The following is a 15503-nucleotide window of genomic DNA, read 5'->3' on the forward strand; positions in this document are numbered from 1 at the left end:
TGATAAACATTATTATCGCATATAACATTTTATCTCATATCTCTTAAATATATAATATGTTATCTGTATCCTACTAATATAAATGCGAAAGTTTGTGAGTATGAATGTATGTATGTTTGTTACTCTTTCACGAAAAAAACTACTGAACTAATTTGGATGATTTTTTACAGTAATATAGGTTATATATACATCAGAATAACATATAGGCTACAATTTATAATTGTTTTATATATTTTATATAATAAAATAACGATACATGTCAAGTACCCGTGCGAAGTTTAATATATGAACATTAAAACCTATTTTTTACTTAGGTTTTTATTCAAATCAATCTATGCATCTGGCAACACTGCGTAAATTTTTAAAACCTTTTATAATACTTATCGATTCTCATTTCTGAAACTATTACAAATATGGTACTAGAAATATTATTTTTATTTTTATTTAACTGTTTGGTTACTTATAATATAATATTATAAAAAAAGCAGTGATACATTCAATTCTAAATAAAATACCACAATAAAAACAACTCTAGTCATTTTTCTATAATATGGGTCTAATAATGAAGTATAAACCTTATCATAAAGTTATGTGGTACTTGTAACTCATTATACGTTTTTATATCCCACATAAATAAATAATAGGACTAAAAAATTTAATTTGCAATATTAACACTACGATCAATAACTACAATGAGAAATATAATAAAATTAAATAAAAAAACATCTCTGGCAAATTAAAATCCCCGTAATTAATAAAAACCTCAATTTAATTTCAAATGTAAATTAAAACAAATTATGTCACAGATAAATATAAAATATAATAATAATCAAACCAGTTATTTAAATTAACTTAACATACGTGAAAATTGATAATAAACAGAATTATATTAGGTTTTTTTTAAATATCGAATCATAGATCTATGTAGGTACTAATGATATCAATGTTAGTTGTTTTCCTTCACCAGCGAGCACGAGATGAATTATAAACACAAATTAAGCATGTACATATACATATATATAGCGGTGCCTGCCTGGGTTTGAACCCGCAATCATCGGTTAAGATGCACACGTTCTACCCACTGGGCCATCTCAGCTAAAAAAAACAACTGATAACTGAAAAACTACTTAACCAATAAACAAAAAACCTGTACCACACGAAGTAGCGAATTTTGGATGAACATTAATATGTAAAATTATTATTAATTAGCTCATTAAACTTTTAATATTAAAAAGACAAGCAAGAATTTAATATTCTCGTCGTATTATTTATCGAATCCAATATAATTAATGATAGAAGAACGTTTTTGTCCGAAACGCCTTAGAATTAAACAAACATCCCTTAATCTTCCAGGATGAGAGCGTTCCCTTCGATTCCTGTCGAGATACAATTAAATAGAAAGCCCTCGTAGCCTTCGAGTGGTCCTGTCCTTTAGCCGCTGATGGGGCAATCTGTTTCAGTGCAAATAATTCGCTCTCCGTAAATATTAGCCATCCGACTGTATTTTGAGATTTAATGTGATACTTCGAGGAAAACGAATACCCGTAAATTGGAAAGTTAATTGGAATTTTAATGATTAATATAACGGTTGCTATTTCATTTTTGTATACTATGTAATATTTGTATTGTGATGTAAGCACTCACTCAAAAATGTTTCATTTCTAAGTCTATACACTCTAATGCCTTTTTAACTTTGGCTTTTTATAATTTCAAATCGTTTGTAAAAAATACATCAGTAAAGAATACTTTTTAGCGGTTTTTCTTATAGATAAAGTGATTTGAGAGGGAGGTTTTTGTACGTAATTAGTGCGAAATATAATAAAGAAACAATATTAATTAAAGGAGTTTCTAATGTATGTCGTAAATAAAAATAATCTGTAGTATATTTAGTATCAGTATTGCATCTGTGCGAAGCCGGGTCGAATCGCTAGTGTATATAAGTACGCTACCCTTAAACGTTGCGCTTATATAATTGTATGGAAATAAAAATGATAAATATTTATTTCAATGCAAAAACCAATCACGATATTTTTTATCGTCTACATTTCTCTTCAACAAAAAAATTCTGAAAAATTTCAGCACTGCGAAGCTGGCACTGTCGTATTTAAAAAAAAAAAAAGCTGTCTCGTTTAATATTTTTCATCGAAACACTATTGAAATAACCGAACGAGATGAATTCAGTAAATATTTAAATACCAAGTGACACTTAAGAAATATTTCACGGCGAAAAGAAAAATGAATAATATAAGTAATGACGGTAATGCTTTTCATTAGTGTTTTCCTCGGAGGAACAGTCCGACAGATCGCTCCCGGGACATATTTCTTATATTTTTTTGCTCGTTTGCTCCGAGTTTGCTCGTTCTTTTTTTATTAAATATGTAATTATCTTGATAATATATTTTGTCATTGCGATACGTTTTTAAATTTAATTTTTTTTTTAATTTCATAAATACAACCCTGCTATTAGTAAGGTCAGGTGAAAAAAGAGCTTCTCTACCTAAAATAGGATAGGTTACGCAAACACCGTAATGATAAAAAAAAGATTTAATTCTTGTGTTACACCTTCGAGAACGTTCTAGAAGCAAGTGAGAGATGTCAAAAGAAAAAACAATAATGAACATTATTTTAAATAAAAAAAAAAACACAATTGATAACTTCCTTCTATTTTCGCAGTCGGTTAAAAAATAACACAAACCCACAAAGCTATAAACCCTCCACTAAAGTTATTTGATATTTAACAGACAACGGTAACCAAAATCCTTGATCCCTGACACGTGGGTGGAATATAAAAAATATATATAAATAAGAACATTTTTGGAAGGTTATAGAGTTCTAGATACACTGGCTCGTGTGCGACGTCCTTTCTGACCGATCACTTTTCGTTTTTAATGTTGGAAAGGGATATCTGTCATTTTCAAATGGAAGTTTATCCTCGTGTTCCTTGTATAAGGTCAAACGAATATTTATTTTTCTTGCAACGAACGGGAAAATCGTAAAGTTTAGTGTTTATTAATTAATATATGTACTAAAGACCTTTTGTATCTGATAAAAAATTGTGAAATTAAATTAAAAATTGAATTAATTTAAGTGGGCTCGTATTAACTACAACAGATTCGGTATATATTTAAAATTTGGCTTTTGTGATCTAAACACAAATAAAATACATAATTCTAATATATTCTCATTTAATAACTATAAAATCACACTCTTTAATTTTACTTTAAATCTAACGTACTGAAAATAGACTCTATCGAGAAAAAAATAGTGCTCATATTATAATCACAGCAAAGAGAATAGGCCTAAATATAACTAAATTCCAATATGGCAAGTTAAATATTACTATAAACTACATTACTTATTTAATTACTAATCAGAAAAATATAATTATTTTACTTTATTCGAAGGTTCACCTGATGGTAAGTGGTCACCATTGCCCAGGGACATCTGACTCGTAAGTACAGTTGCTGTTACGTCGCCAGCATAGACCCATAATAACAAGCTTTTATAAATGACTTACAACTGCTATACTATTTACGGAACAATTATATTAATTACCAATATTATCGTTCAGAAATTAAAGAATAAAGAAAAAAAATCTGTTTCACAAAAACTATCATAAATCTTTCAAATCACCCAGCAATGTAAGTGACACAAATATAATCCAACTAGTCAAAAAAACCAGCCATGTTTTCGTCCGTGGAACTGGAAAAATCCAGTTAGAACCGGTCCGAACTAGTTGCTGCCGTTGCTAACACCGAGGATTATTGGTGCTCGAGCGGATTTGCTTCCACGCTTCTAAATTCACATAAGATATGCTCGTTAGAGCAGAAAAATTTGGAACAGGTAGGATTCTTGTGAATTCTACATATTATTACTCTAAGAATCGAGATTACTAAATCTAAACTTACGCTTGCGTAAGTTTGGATTTAGTGGATCATTTCGTTTCCGTAGAACTCTTTGCAATATCTCAAAAACAATCTAAATTTGTTTGTTCACCGAATTTAAAGTATGTCGAGTCCACAAACTAACGATCGACAAAAGTTCCGAGTTAATTCCTTTGAGCTTTCGAAGGAGAAAAACATCTGTGAAGAAAAATATCAACACAATTGCGTTGGAAAGGAATGAACAAGAAGCGCTAAAAAACGCTTTGTGGAAAGGCCAACGTGGGCAATTGTGAAAAAATATATTTTCAACAACATTTAAGCACAGTTCCGTTGACTCGACTGTATTTAAGAATGTTTAAGCAACTGCTGTGAAAAGGTTAGCCTTTTATTGTTCTTTATAACTCAGCTCTTAAATCATAAAGGATTTAAATTTTATCACATTATTTCTAAATAACGCCTTTGGACATGGTCTAGATAATTAATATATATATTGGACAACATCACATACATTATTCTGATAAGAATGTAAGTAAGAAAGCACTTGTGTTATGGAAAATCAGAAGTAATAACGGTACCATCACCCAGACCCAATACAACATATAAAACTAATTCATTTTGTCTGTATCGACTCGGCCAGGTACCCAACCCAGGACTTGAGAGTGGCGTACCCATTAAAAATGGCGTACACACTACTCAACTACGGAGGTCATCGACTGGATACTGGATAATCTGTATTTACTAATGTACATTTTTTCGTTTCTTTATTTCAAGTCTATATATGATTTTGGCATCTTCTGACTAATCATTCTCAACTATTTGCAATTGTATCTGATTTATAAGGTTATGATTTAAATGGAAATTAATGAATAAATTTGATCGGCAATACCACATTGTGTCAAGCATTTCTTTAGTTCTCTTACCTCCCTTAAGTTAATCACCGTGGAGGGATCAGAAGGTCATCATATTTTGACAATGAAGCAAAAAGTAAGACATATATATGTATACATATTCTAAACTGAGTATTTTATTCAGCCCGAAAATACATAACAATAGAGTTATCACGAAAAGTATTTACGCAATCTTATTGGTCACGTGCTAAAACCCAGCCAACCAAAAAGTTATAAACGCGTCACTTGTCTTATGATATTAATTTATTTTACAATAGAAAGAAACCTACAAACTTAACTTTGACGTATTATTATTGCGTTGACAGTAAAATTAATTATGCAACTCTATGATATTCAAGAGCTGAGATGGCCCAGTGGTTAAAACGCGTGCATCTTAACCGATGATAGCGCGTTCAAACCCAGGCAAGCACAATTATATATATGTTTAATTTGTGTTTAATTGTTTATAATTCATCTCGTGCTCGGCGGTGAAAGAAAACATCGTGAGGAAACCTGCATGTGTTTAATTTCATCGAAATTCTACTAAATGTGCGTTTCACCAACCCGCATTGGAACAGCGTGGTGGAATATGTTCTACCCTCTCCTTAGAGAAGAAGAAGAGGAGGCCTTATCCCAGGAGTGGGAAATTTACAGGCTGTTACTTTACTTTTTTTTATGATTTTCATTTACAATGACCATTTTATAGTTCTAAGAATTGAACTGTCCAAAAATTGTAATGTCGACCGTTAACCATCGTTTCGAAAAAATTAGCATTTTTATAATTCATGTAAATCGTAACTACCCCGGTCTGGATAGGTACCAACTACTAATATACACTACCGCCAAACACTAATATGTACTTGCTAGTTTTGTGTTCCGGTTTGAAAAGTGAGTGAGCCAGTAATGGATACATAACATCACAGTTCCCAAGGTCAGTGACGCATGACGCATTAGTTGCGTAATGCTTAACATTTCTTATAGCGACAATATCTGTGGACAGTGTTAGCCGTTTTACCAAGCTTACCATGGTTAGATTAGATTACAATTATATAATAAAAAACACCATAATCTGTTTTTTTATGGTATAGTTTGATAAACGAGCATATGGGCCACCTGATGGTGAGTGGTCACCATCACCCATAGACAATGATGCTGTCAGGAATATTAACTATTCCTTACATCGTCAATGTGCCACCAACCTTGGGAACTAAGATGTTATGTCCCGTGTGCCTGTTAGTACACTGGCTCACTCAGCCTTCAAACCGGAACAGAACAATACTGAGTACTGTTATTTGGAGGTAGAATAACTGATTAGTGGGTGATACCTACCCAGGCGGGCTTGCACAAAGCTCTACCACCAAGTATCTTAGACAACTTACATGTTCCTAGATTTAATATAAAACAACTTTCGAAAACGTTACACATTGTTCGATATACATATTAGTAAGGACGTAAAAATAAATGACTTGCATTATAAACCGACCGTTAAAAAATATTTCGAAACGGTTACGTAATTAAGTAAAAAATACATAAAAACAGTGAAGAGCTAAACCAGCCCAGTCAGTACAAAGTTTAACCATCATTTCAGCCATCCCGGACCCGGGATTACTCTTCCATTATCATTCAAGTCACTACAGTCGCCCTCAACATAGTTGTACGCATAGAATATGATATATTAGAAATGGCATCCCACTGAAAATTAAATTCTTTCACTTTGTAGTAGGGCTTTGTATAAGCTCGTCTCGGTAGGTACCACCAAATCAGCAATAATTAGGATAAATTTTGGTCCGGGTTTGAAGGGTGAATGAGCTAGTGTAACTACATAAGTGACATAACATCTCATTTTCTAAGATTCGTAGCGTATTGGTAATGTATCTCAAGTAATTTTTATAAAACAGTGGAGACCAATTACCATCAGATAGCATATTTGCCAATCCACCTACCTATACGATAAAAATGTATAGTTTATATAGACTAAATGTTATGCGAATACATATTTTGCTTTAGCAACTCACTTCATCTGACAGTAAAAATATTTGGAATTGCAAAAAAGATTGAATTAAATATATAAATATTAAAAGCTGACCTTACGGCTTTATAAAACTCTACCTGCAGTACACAAACTGTCACTCCCCAGTTTACCCCCACAAGGAATGAAATAAAGCTCTTCCCCGGACCTGAAATGATCTCTATACCAAACTACATGTAAATTGGTTCAGCATTTACAATATTATATATTACATACATTCATTTAGAATATTAAATAGACATATGTAGATAACACATGCCATTTCTATATGGTTTATTATCTAAGGTTCCGTGGGTTTCACACGCTCGCATTTCAACAGGGATTTAAGTTTAATTAAATACTTTGTTGATTTTCTTGTTGTTTTTGTTATCATAAATAACGGAAGCCCTAGCGAGTAATACGACTATGCATCGGTTTATATAATACTAGTTGTCGCCTGCGGCTTTGCTCATGTTTTAGGGTGTTGGTTGTCATGTGTCAGGCAAAAAACGTAATCTATGTTCTTCCTTGAAATTCAAGTTTGTTTCACACCGAATTTCATCAAATTCGCTGCATTGGTTTGGTCGTGAAAGAACGACAGGCAGACAGACAGAGAGAGTTAGAGACATTTATGATATTACTATAAATATTTAACTTTGATATAACCTTACAACAACAACAACAACAAGAACAGCCTGTAAATTCCCACTGCTAGGCTAAAGGCCTCCTTTGGCTTTGAGGAGAAGGTTTGGAACATATTCCACCACGCTGTTCCAATGCGGGTTGGTGGAATACACATGTGGCAGAATTTCTATGAAATTTGTCACATGCAGGTTTCCTCACGATGTTTTCCTTCACCGCTGAGCATGAGATGAATTATTAAGACAAATTAAGCACATGAATCAACGGTGCTTGCCTGGGTACGAACCCGCAATCATCAGGTAAGATGCACGCGTTTTAACCACTGGGTCATCTCGACTCACTAACCTTAGTTTGTCAAAAATAAAACCAAAATATACTTTATTCAAATTTATAAGTACTTTTGAATCGTCTCTTTAAATCAAAAACGGTTCCAGTTCGGAATCATGATTCCGTCGAGAATCTAGTATTATTTTTATTAGCAACAACATATTTATTCATTTCAGGATATTCAAACAAATGGTACATTAAACATGAATAGTAAAATGTGTGTGTGTGTGTGGTTTTTTAATTATGTGTTCCTTCAATTACAAGAAACCACAGCAAAATTAATTTAGACTAAGCTTTATATTACAAAAATAAAAATACAGTATAGAAAATGCATTATCAAATTTAGCTGACATCCTTACCTAAATTGTGAGTAAGGGCAAAACTTTGTATGTATTGATTTTAATAAAATTTTACAATAATAAAGCTTATACATCAGAACAACACATAGGGTATAATTTATAATGATAATGTGTGAATAATACCTGACAACCAAGCTCTAAAGAGAATGTAGCCAATGCGAAGCGTATATATATGCTCTATAGATACATATAGTCGTTTAAAGTCTGATAAATAATATCATTTTCATATCAAAAATTTAATTACTGCGTTGCTGACGAGATGAAAATGCAATGTCTTACATTAATATTTTAGGCTGATATCAGCTTAGCACAGTATTGGTCTTAAACAGTAGAGTGACAAGAGTGTCCACACAGGCTTGCATAGACATTGTTGAACAAAAATTAAGTCGTTCTATTATAGAATTAATAGACGACCTCAGTAGTCGAGTAGTGTTTATGCCGGTTTTCATGGGTACGCCACTCCGAGGTCTCCGATTCAATATCCGGAGTCGATGTAGAAAAAGATCATTAGTTTTGCTATGTTGTCTGAGGTCTGGATGTTTGTATACCGTCGTTCGTCTGATTTTCCATAGCGAAAATGCTTTAGCTGCTTACGTTGAGATGTTATCCAATATTTAAAAAAAAATGTTTTTATATCCATAACAGACTGCAATATTTCATATTTGTATTTATTGGTTGATCGAAAAATAATTAAAATTATTCGCGTTTAATCAATTTGTTTTGATAACGCTTTTGATTTGCAAGTTATATTTTGGTCAAGGGGCTAGATTACAAATATACGAGATCCTGTATTCAAACACTGACGCCTATTCCTTTCAAGAAACTTCTAGAAGTAGTTTGGGAACAAGCACTTGGTAAAACAACTGAAATCAGTCCTGGTGTAATTTTTTCTATATGTATATTACATTGCACTTGGTAATATTTTCTGCATAGTTGGCTTAGCTATGGTAATAAAGGCTCCTACAGGTAATCATCAAAGTTTAAAGCGAAATGACATGTCAGCTTCAAATGGGTTATAAAATGAAGTGCATTCTCACATTTGTAAACTGAAAGGCGTGACTGTTATATTTTCACTCTAAATTATAATTGCGCCAATGTAATTAACAGACGTAGGTAGTAATATTGTATTTCAACGAGGTTATACTAACTGCCTCGTTGGATTTGGCAGATGCCGAGGTTAGTGGGTTCAAACGCCAGCTGATAAAAAAAATAGGTTTCCGTCGAAAAATTCGTATCTGCCGGAGTAAAGAACTTCTAAATGTATGCCTTCCCTTGAAAGCAGGAAAAGTTATTTATTTTCCGCCTAAACTGTTGGATTTGCTGATCAGTGTGGTGGAATGGAGAGGATACCTTCTATTCTTCGCTATTTGGTTCGAAGATATACTTGAGTACTTTAATTTGTCCTGTGTCCTAAAGATTTGTCGCTATGACCTAATTCTGTCAGCATCATCAGTAGTTCTACATCTACACCCAAAGTGTGGGTGCTGTAAAGACACCGCGCGTGGATTGGCCAAACAATGGAATTTATAATGTGCGCCCTTGCCTGCAGTCCGGACAAGTTCAAACATTTCTAGTATTTTTAAGGTGCGTGGCGGATACTGCCGTCACTCAGGGCGCCAACTAACATTGTAATAGCGGTCTGAGAAACTAAACAAGGTTACATAGCGATTGTCGATTTTCAATAACACCTATTGCGGTATGACGATTTATCGCTCGATCAAAAATTGTAATTAATTAAATAATTAGAACTAAATTAAAGTTAATTGTAGCGGTGCATTCTAATAATAATAGTCAATTATTTCAGATGTTATCGGGTTAGTCCTTACAAAAACATGTTTAATAGCGTTAAGTGTTTATATATTTATATACATATAAAGTAATGTGTGTACCAATTGTAAGTGGTGGGTTATTCTGCTCAAGAAAGTTAACAAATCCAGTCTAAAAAAAACTTTTTAGTTGTGTGCACTTCACTACAAACCCGTATTCTACTCTCGCGAATCCGAGCCGTTTTATAAACTTTGAATGTGTGTCAGTTCTGCATAAACAGAGGAATGTAACTAGGTCCTGTCAGTTTCGTGTAAAGTTTCGCGTTCCCAGTAAACCTGGATTAAATAAGCGTCACGTCGCTAAACCGCAAATTTAAAACATTTAGTTTTCATTTATTTAAATTTAGAACATGAATACAACCAGCAACAAACTAAATGAATTTTGTTATTAATCATTGAAATTGAGCCGAGATGGTCCAGTCGTTAGAACGAGTTCTCTTAACCGATGATTGCGGGTTCAAACGCAAGCAAGCACCACTCCATCCGTGTGCTTTATTAGTGTTTAGAATTCATCTTGTGCTCAGTGGTGAAGAAAAACATCGTGAGGAAACCTGCATGTGTCTAATTTCATAGAAAACAAGAAATAAATATCAAAAATATATATAGTCCAATTGATAACATCCTTTTTTTTAAATCACACCTGAACCCTTTGCAAGGGTTCGACGCCACAGTCGGAAACTAGTTTCATAAAAAAGTTAAACACATCGCGCGAAGGTTATATATATATTTTTTTTTAATTCAAATTTCGAATACCGTAACGAGCGAATAACAGCTAGCTTAAAATATTTAATTCATTCAAACATAACTACGTTAAAACGAATCCACATTTATTATTTCATTTAAACTGTTCAAATCATTTTCGACGCTCCAATATCATTTATAGAAACAAATATTACGTAATTTATATGAAATAGTCTCCGTATATTTCCGTAGTTGAATAATTCATTTTCATTTATCATTTCATTTTCACCTTTATGAAATATGAAACAAGGCTTGTATTTCCTTGATTATTTTATTAATTATAAATTATGGGATGGTTTGTTAATTGAATTAAATTATTGTCCTGTGTACAGTTTTATGCTCAAGGGAGAAGCGGCGGTGAATCTGAAATTTTAAACACCTGTGAGACTAAATATAGTATTCATTGAATTATTTATTAATTTAATATTATAGAAATTAATTTTGTGACGTTAATTAAACTATGAAATAATAAATTATTGAATTATATACTTTGAACATCCGTGCTGTATGCTGGCTCGAGTAAGCCAGTCAGATTACAAGCACAAGGGACAAACTTAGTTCATTAGGTAGTAAGTAGATAAAAGATAAAATTTTATACACGCCATTTATCTATCTATTTTTAAATTAAGGATAAGTTTTTTTATCATACATATATAACAAATAATAAGTTAGTACTTAGCATACTGAGAGTGTTATTTTTGAGCAGTTCAATTATTATTAGAAATGTGTCCGGAAATTCGCTATCGGGGAAATTTATTAACGATATTAAATTATATGTTTAATAACAAATGACAATCTTGAATCGAAAATCCGTTTGAACATATTACAGAGATTTTATTTGCGTACTTTCACAATTAAAATGGTAGAAATTTAAGTAAGAATGACTGTGCTGACCACCTTTACTTTCAAAAGCAAGAAAGCAATAAAAAAATATACAAGCCTATAAAAATATTATGCAAAACGAACGCAATCATACTGAGAGTGTTATTTTTGAGCAGTTCAATTATTATTAGAAATGTGTCCGGAAATTCACTATCGGGGAAATTTATTAACGATATTAAATTATATGTTTAATAACAAATGACAATCTTGAATCGAAAATCCGTTTGAACATATTACAGAGATTTTATTTGCGTACTTTCACAATTAAAATGGTAGAAATTTAAGTAAGAATGACTGTGCTGACCACCTTTACTTTCAAAAGCAAGAAAGCAATAAAAAAATATACAAGCCTATAAAAATATTATGCAAAACGAACGCAATTAAAACAATTTGTAATATTAAATATGAGACGAAATTATAAAAGCATTTCACGCTTCTTAACGTGTTGCAGTTATAATATATTATGTAATTTAAATTTTAACGATTATTTTTTTTAAATGATTATCATTACATAGTACAAAATAAAGTCACTTACCGCTGTCTGTCCCTATGTATGGTTAGATCTTTGAAATGACGCAACGGATTTTTGGGAAGGTTTTTTAATAGATAGAGTGATTTGAGAGGAAGGTTTTGGTATTTAACTCATGGTATAGTCAAGAAACACTGATTTTTGCAATAAACATTATAGTATACAAAATAAAAACTTCATTTTAATTTGTACGGTTTATAATATTAACCGAACCATTTGTATTGTACCATTATTTGCTACCTTGTAACATATAAATACACTCATGGATTTTCGCTCGCGTGACCGTCTCGGTGGTACAGAAAATATCAAGACAAAACCACGTTTAGGATGGAATTCTTCCACTTGAATATACATTAACCCACACTCACTGCATGACGAATTAAGCTCCAATCCTAATTTACAGAAGACCTTGCTCATCAGTGCGATATTTACTGTGGCATACCTAAAAGAAGTAATAAGATTATTTACTGCTGTATCAGGCAGATAATATATTCATCTAATCATGTAATCCATCTTACAGTTTGTTTGCGAAATTTAACGATTGTGAGTAAAATTAAGAAATTGTCTTTTATGTCTATGAAAAGAATTAGAGGTTATTCCACAACGCTGCTCCGATTAGACACAAGGTTTATTATGCGACATATTCAGGTTTCCTTTGATTTTATCTCCACAGCCGCGCAATGAATTACAAATTAATTTAATAAAAAAAGTTAGTACATTTAGCTATTAAAGCCTAGGTTACACTACCTAATATATAGCTCACCAGACCTTAATATGATTAGCAAATAATCAACAACAACAACTGCCTGTCAATTTCCCACAGCTGGGCTAAGGCCTCCTCTCCCTTTGAGGATAAGGTTTGGATAATATTCCACCACGTTGCTCCACTGTTGGTGAATTCACATGTGGCAGAATTTCTTTGGAATTAGACACATGCAGGTTTCTTCATGATGTTTACCTGCACCGCCGAGCTCGAGATGAATTATAAACACAAATTAAGCACATAAAAATTCAGTGTTGCCAGCATGAGATTGAACCCGCAAACATCGGATAGGATGTACGCGTTCTAACCACTGGGCCATCTCGGCTCTCAATAATAGCAAATAATTTATTTTTAATAAAATGTCTAACTTAAAATACGATTTCAACAAAATTCTCTCGTGTGTTAACGACTCATGAAACCATTCGAAAAAAAAATGTACAAATGAAAAGATCGTTTAAATGATAAGGTAATTAACAACTAACCTTACATAACGATTTAACAAGAGAATAATATAAAAACATTACCTCCCTAAATTAAGCGGATTATCAAAGCGTAACCCCGCCCATTTAAGTGAGCCGCACAATGCAACTAAGATTTATTAACGTTATAAAACACGGCGTAAAACTGCAAAAATGACTGCGGAGTTTAAAACTACCTGGAGATTTTCCGGAATTTTTAAAAATCCGTGATTATAAACTTAAATGTTCGTTATATTTCTTTTTTTTACAAAAAGACAAACACCGAGTTCTCTAATTATTAAATACCATTTCCTTAATAGTACTTGGTTTACAAGATTTCAATTAATTTAAAAGTATTTTTGGTTGCGCATTTTAATATTATATTAAAATAATACAACGCAATAAAATAGACAACACAAGGCGTCCTCTATATCTTATCACTAGATGGCGCTGTTTGTAATATGAGTGACGATTGGTCGGCGTGTTCAGTTGCTTACTGACCGTTGGACGCGACACAACGTGCCTAGACGTTGCTCACTTTTTTAACGCTTAGTATTTACTAACTTATTGTGATATTATGTAACAATATGAAAATAGAGTTATTGGTCTAAACCACGTTCTCGAATATATATTGTACATATAAATCTCTATGGGACGTACAAGCAGTAAACGTTGATCAATGTTGTTTAAGAGCTTACTAGTAAACAATGTTGTATGAAATTCGACCTTAATTTATTTGCAATAAGGATGAGAATAAATATTACATAAGTATGAGATACCTTGTATTCAGTTGATATGGATGTTCCATTTAATATTTGTGAGTAACAAAATTTGACAACAGCGTGGAGATTATCAGCTACAAAGTAATATATGTAATACCATTTTTATTTTTTCAAGATACAAAATTGTGAAATTTTCAAAAAGGATTTTTGTTTTTAAATTTGCCAATGTGAACTGAAACTATTAACGTTTACGGCTACATACTATTAATAAAGAAAATGAAGTGATATAAATATTATTTGTACCCTATAGCACTCAGGAATAATGTAGCTTTTGTACCAGTTAAATATTGTTTTAGAAATGGATTAAATCAAAATCAAAATCAAATTTAACTGTCTCATAATATTAGAATAGATACTGCTGCGAATCCGCAGTCGACTATTAGTTACATATAAATTTAAGCCTTCAGCACTCCTCTACATAAACATTAACTATACCAAATCGCACTTCTCTGTGCGCACAATATGCTTTAAACACGACCAAAGTTTCTTTAGGTATAGAAGATTATATTCATTAAAAAGAAGTTTAAAGTTTATTTATTTATTTATTGTTTCATTTGGCAATCCAACAGTGTTACAATTTCTTATAAATTTTAACAATATAATGCAAAAATTATGACCAAAAAAGGATTACACTATTATAGCATGAATTCGAAAAGCAGTTACAATTATAAAATAATTTGTCAATACTTTCGTTACTGAAGTGCTTACATTGCCTTCGCTTATCAAAAAGTACATTATTTTGTTCACGCATCATTTAACGAAACAGTTAATAATGTCAAATGATTAATATTATATTTGTGAAAGCATTACTCTGCGCTATCGCCTTCCGAACCGATTCACTCCATACATCAACATTATTTCTTTTGTACATTTATTTATATTATTGTTTCGTACATAAGTCTTCATTTTCCTTTGTTAGTGAAATAATGGATAAATATTATTCGGGTTTATTAATAGTACTTTTAACCAGTCATGTTGGGTTTCGGTCAATTAATATTACTATGAATGATACGTAATCATAATTGAGACTTCAAAAATCTTTGTTGGAATCTTTTCGCTTCAAGCCTATTTATATTGAATATACGGCGAGTGAAGAATGTTATATAAGCTTATAGATTTGCATATTTTTCATAATATTATATTATTAAATAAATTTTATAAAGTTATTTGATAATTGTATTATTATTGCTTTTTATTAAAAGCAAGTGACTCTTACCTTAATGTATTCAAATATGCAAGACGAATGTAGCTTCGTAGTGCATCGTAGACAGCTACGAATTCGTAGGAGTTATACGTTTCTATGTAACACTGAAGGCAGATTTACTGGCAATAATATGGTTTCTTAGAAAATTAAAATATTCTAAAAGTTCAACTGGGTTAGTACTAACGGTTTTAGGAAGTGAAATGGAATAGTA

At 31.9% G+C, this 15503-nt stretch overlaps 1 protein-coding gene across 8 annotated transcripts in view; it reads left to right on the plus strand.

Moving 5' to 3' along the window:
* LOC124537946 (brain tumor protein) overlaps positions 1–15503 on the plus strand; it is a 469342-nt gene that overhangs the window by 276155 nt on the left and 177684 nt on the right. The gene's annotated exons all lie outside the window — the stretch shown is intronic.

This window comes from Vanessa cardui, chromosome 19 (assembly GCF_905220365.1).
Source record: "Vanessa cardui chromosome 19, ilVanCard2.1, whole genome shotgun sequence".
Lineage (NCBI taxonomy): Eukaryota > Metazoa > Arthropoda > Insecta > Lepidoptera > Nymphalidae > Vanessa > Vanessa cardui.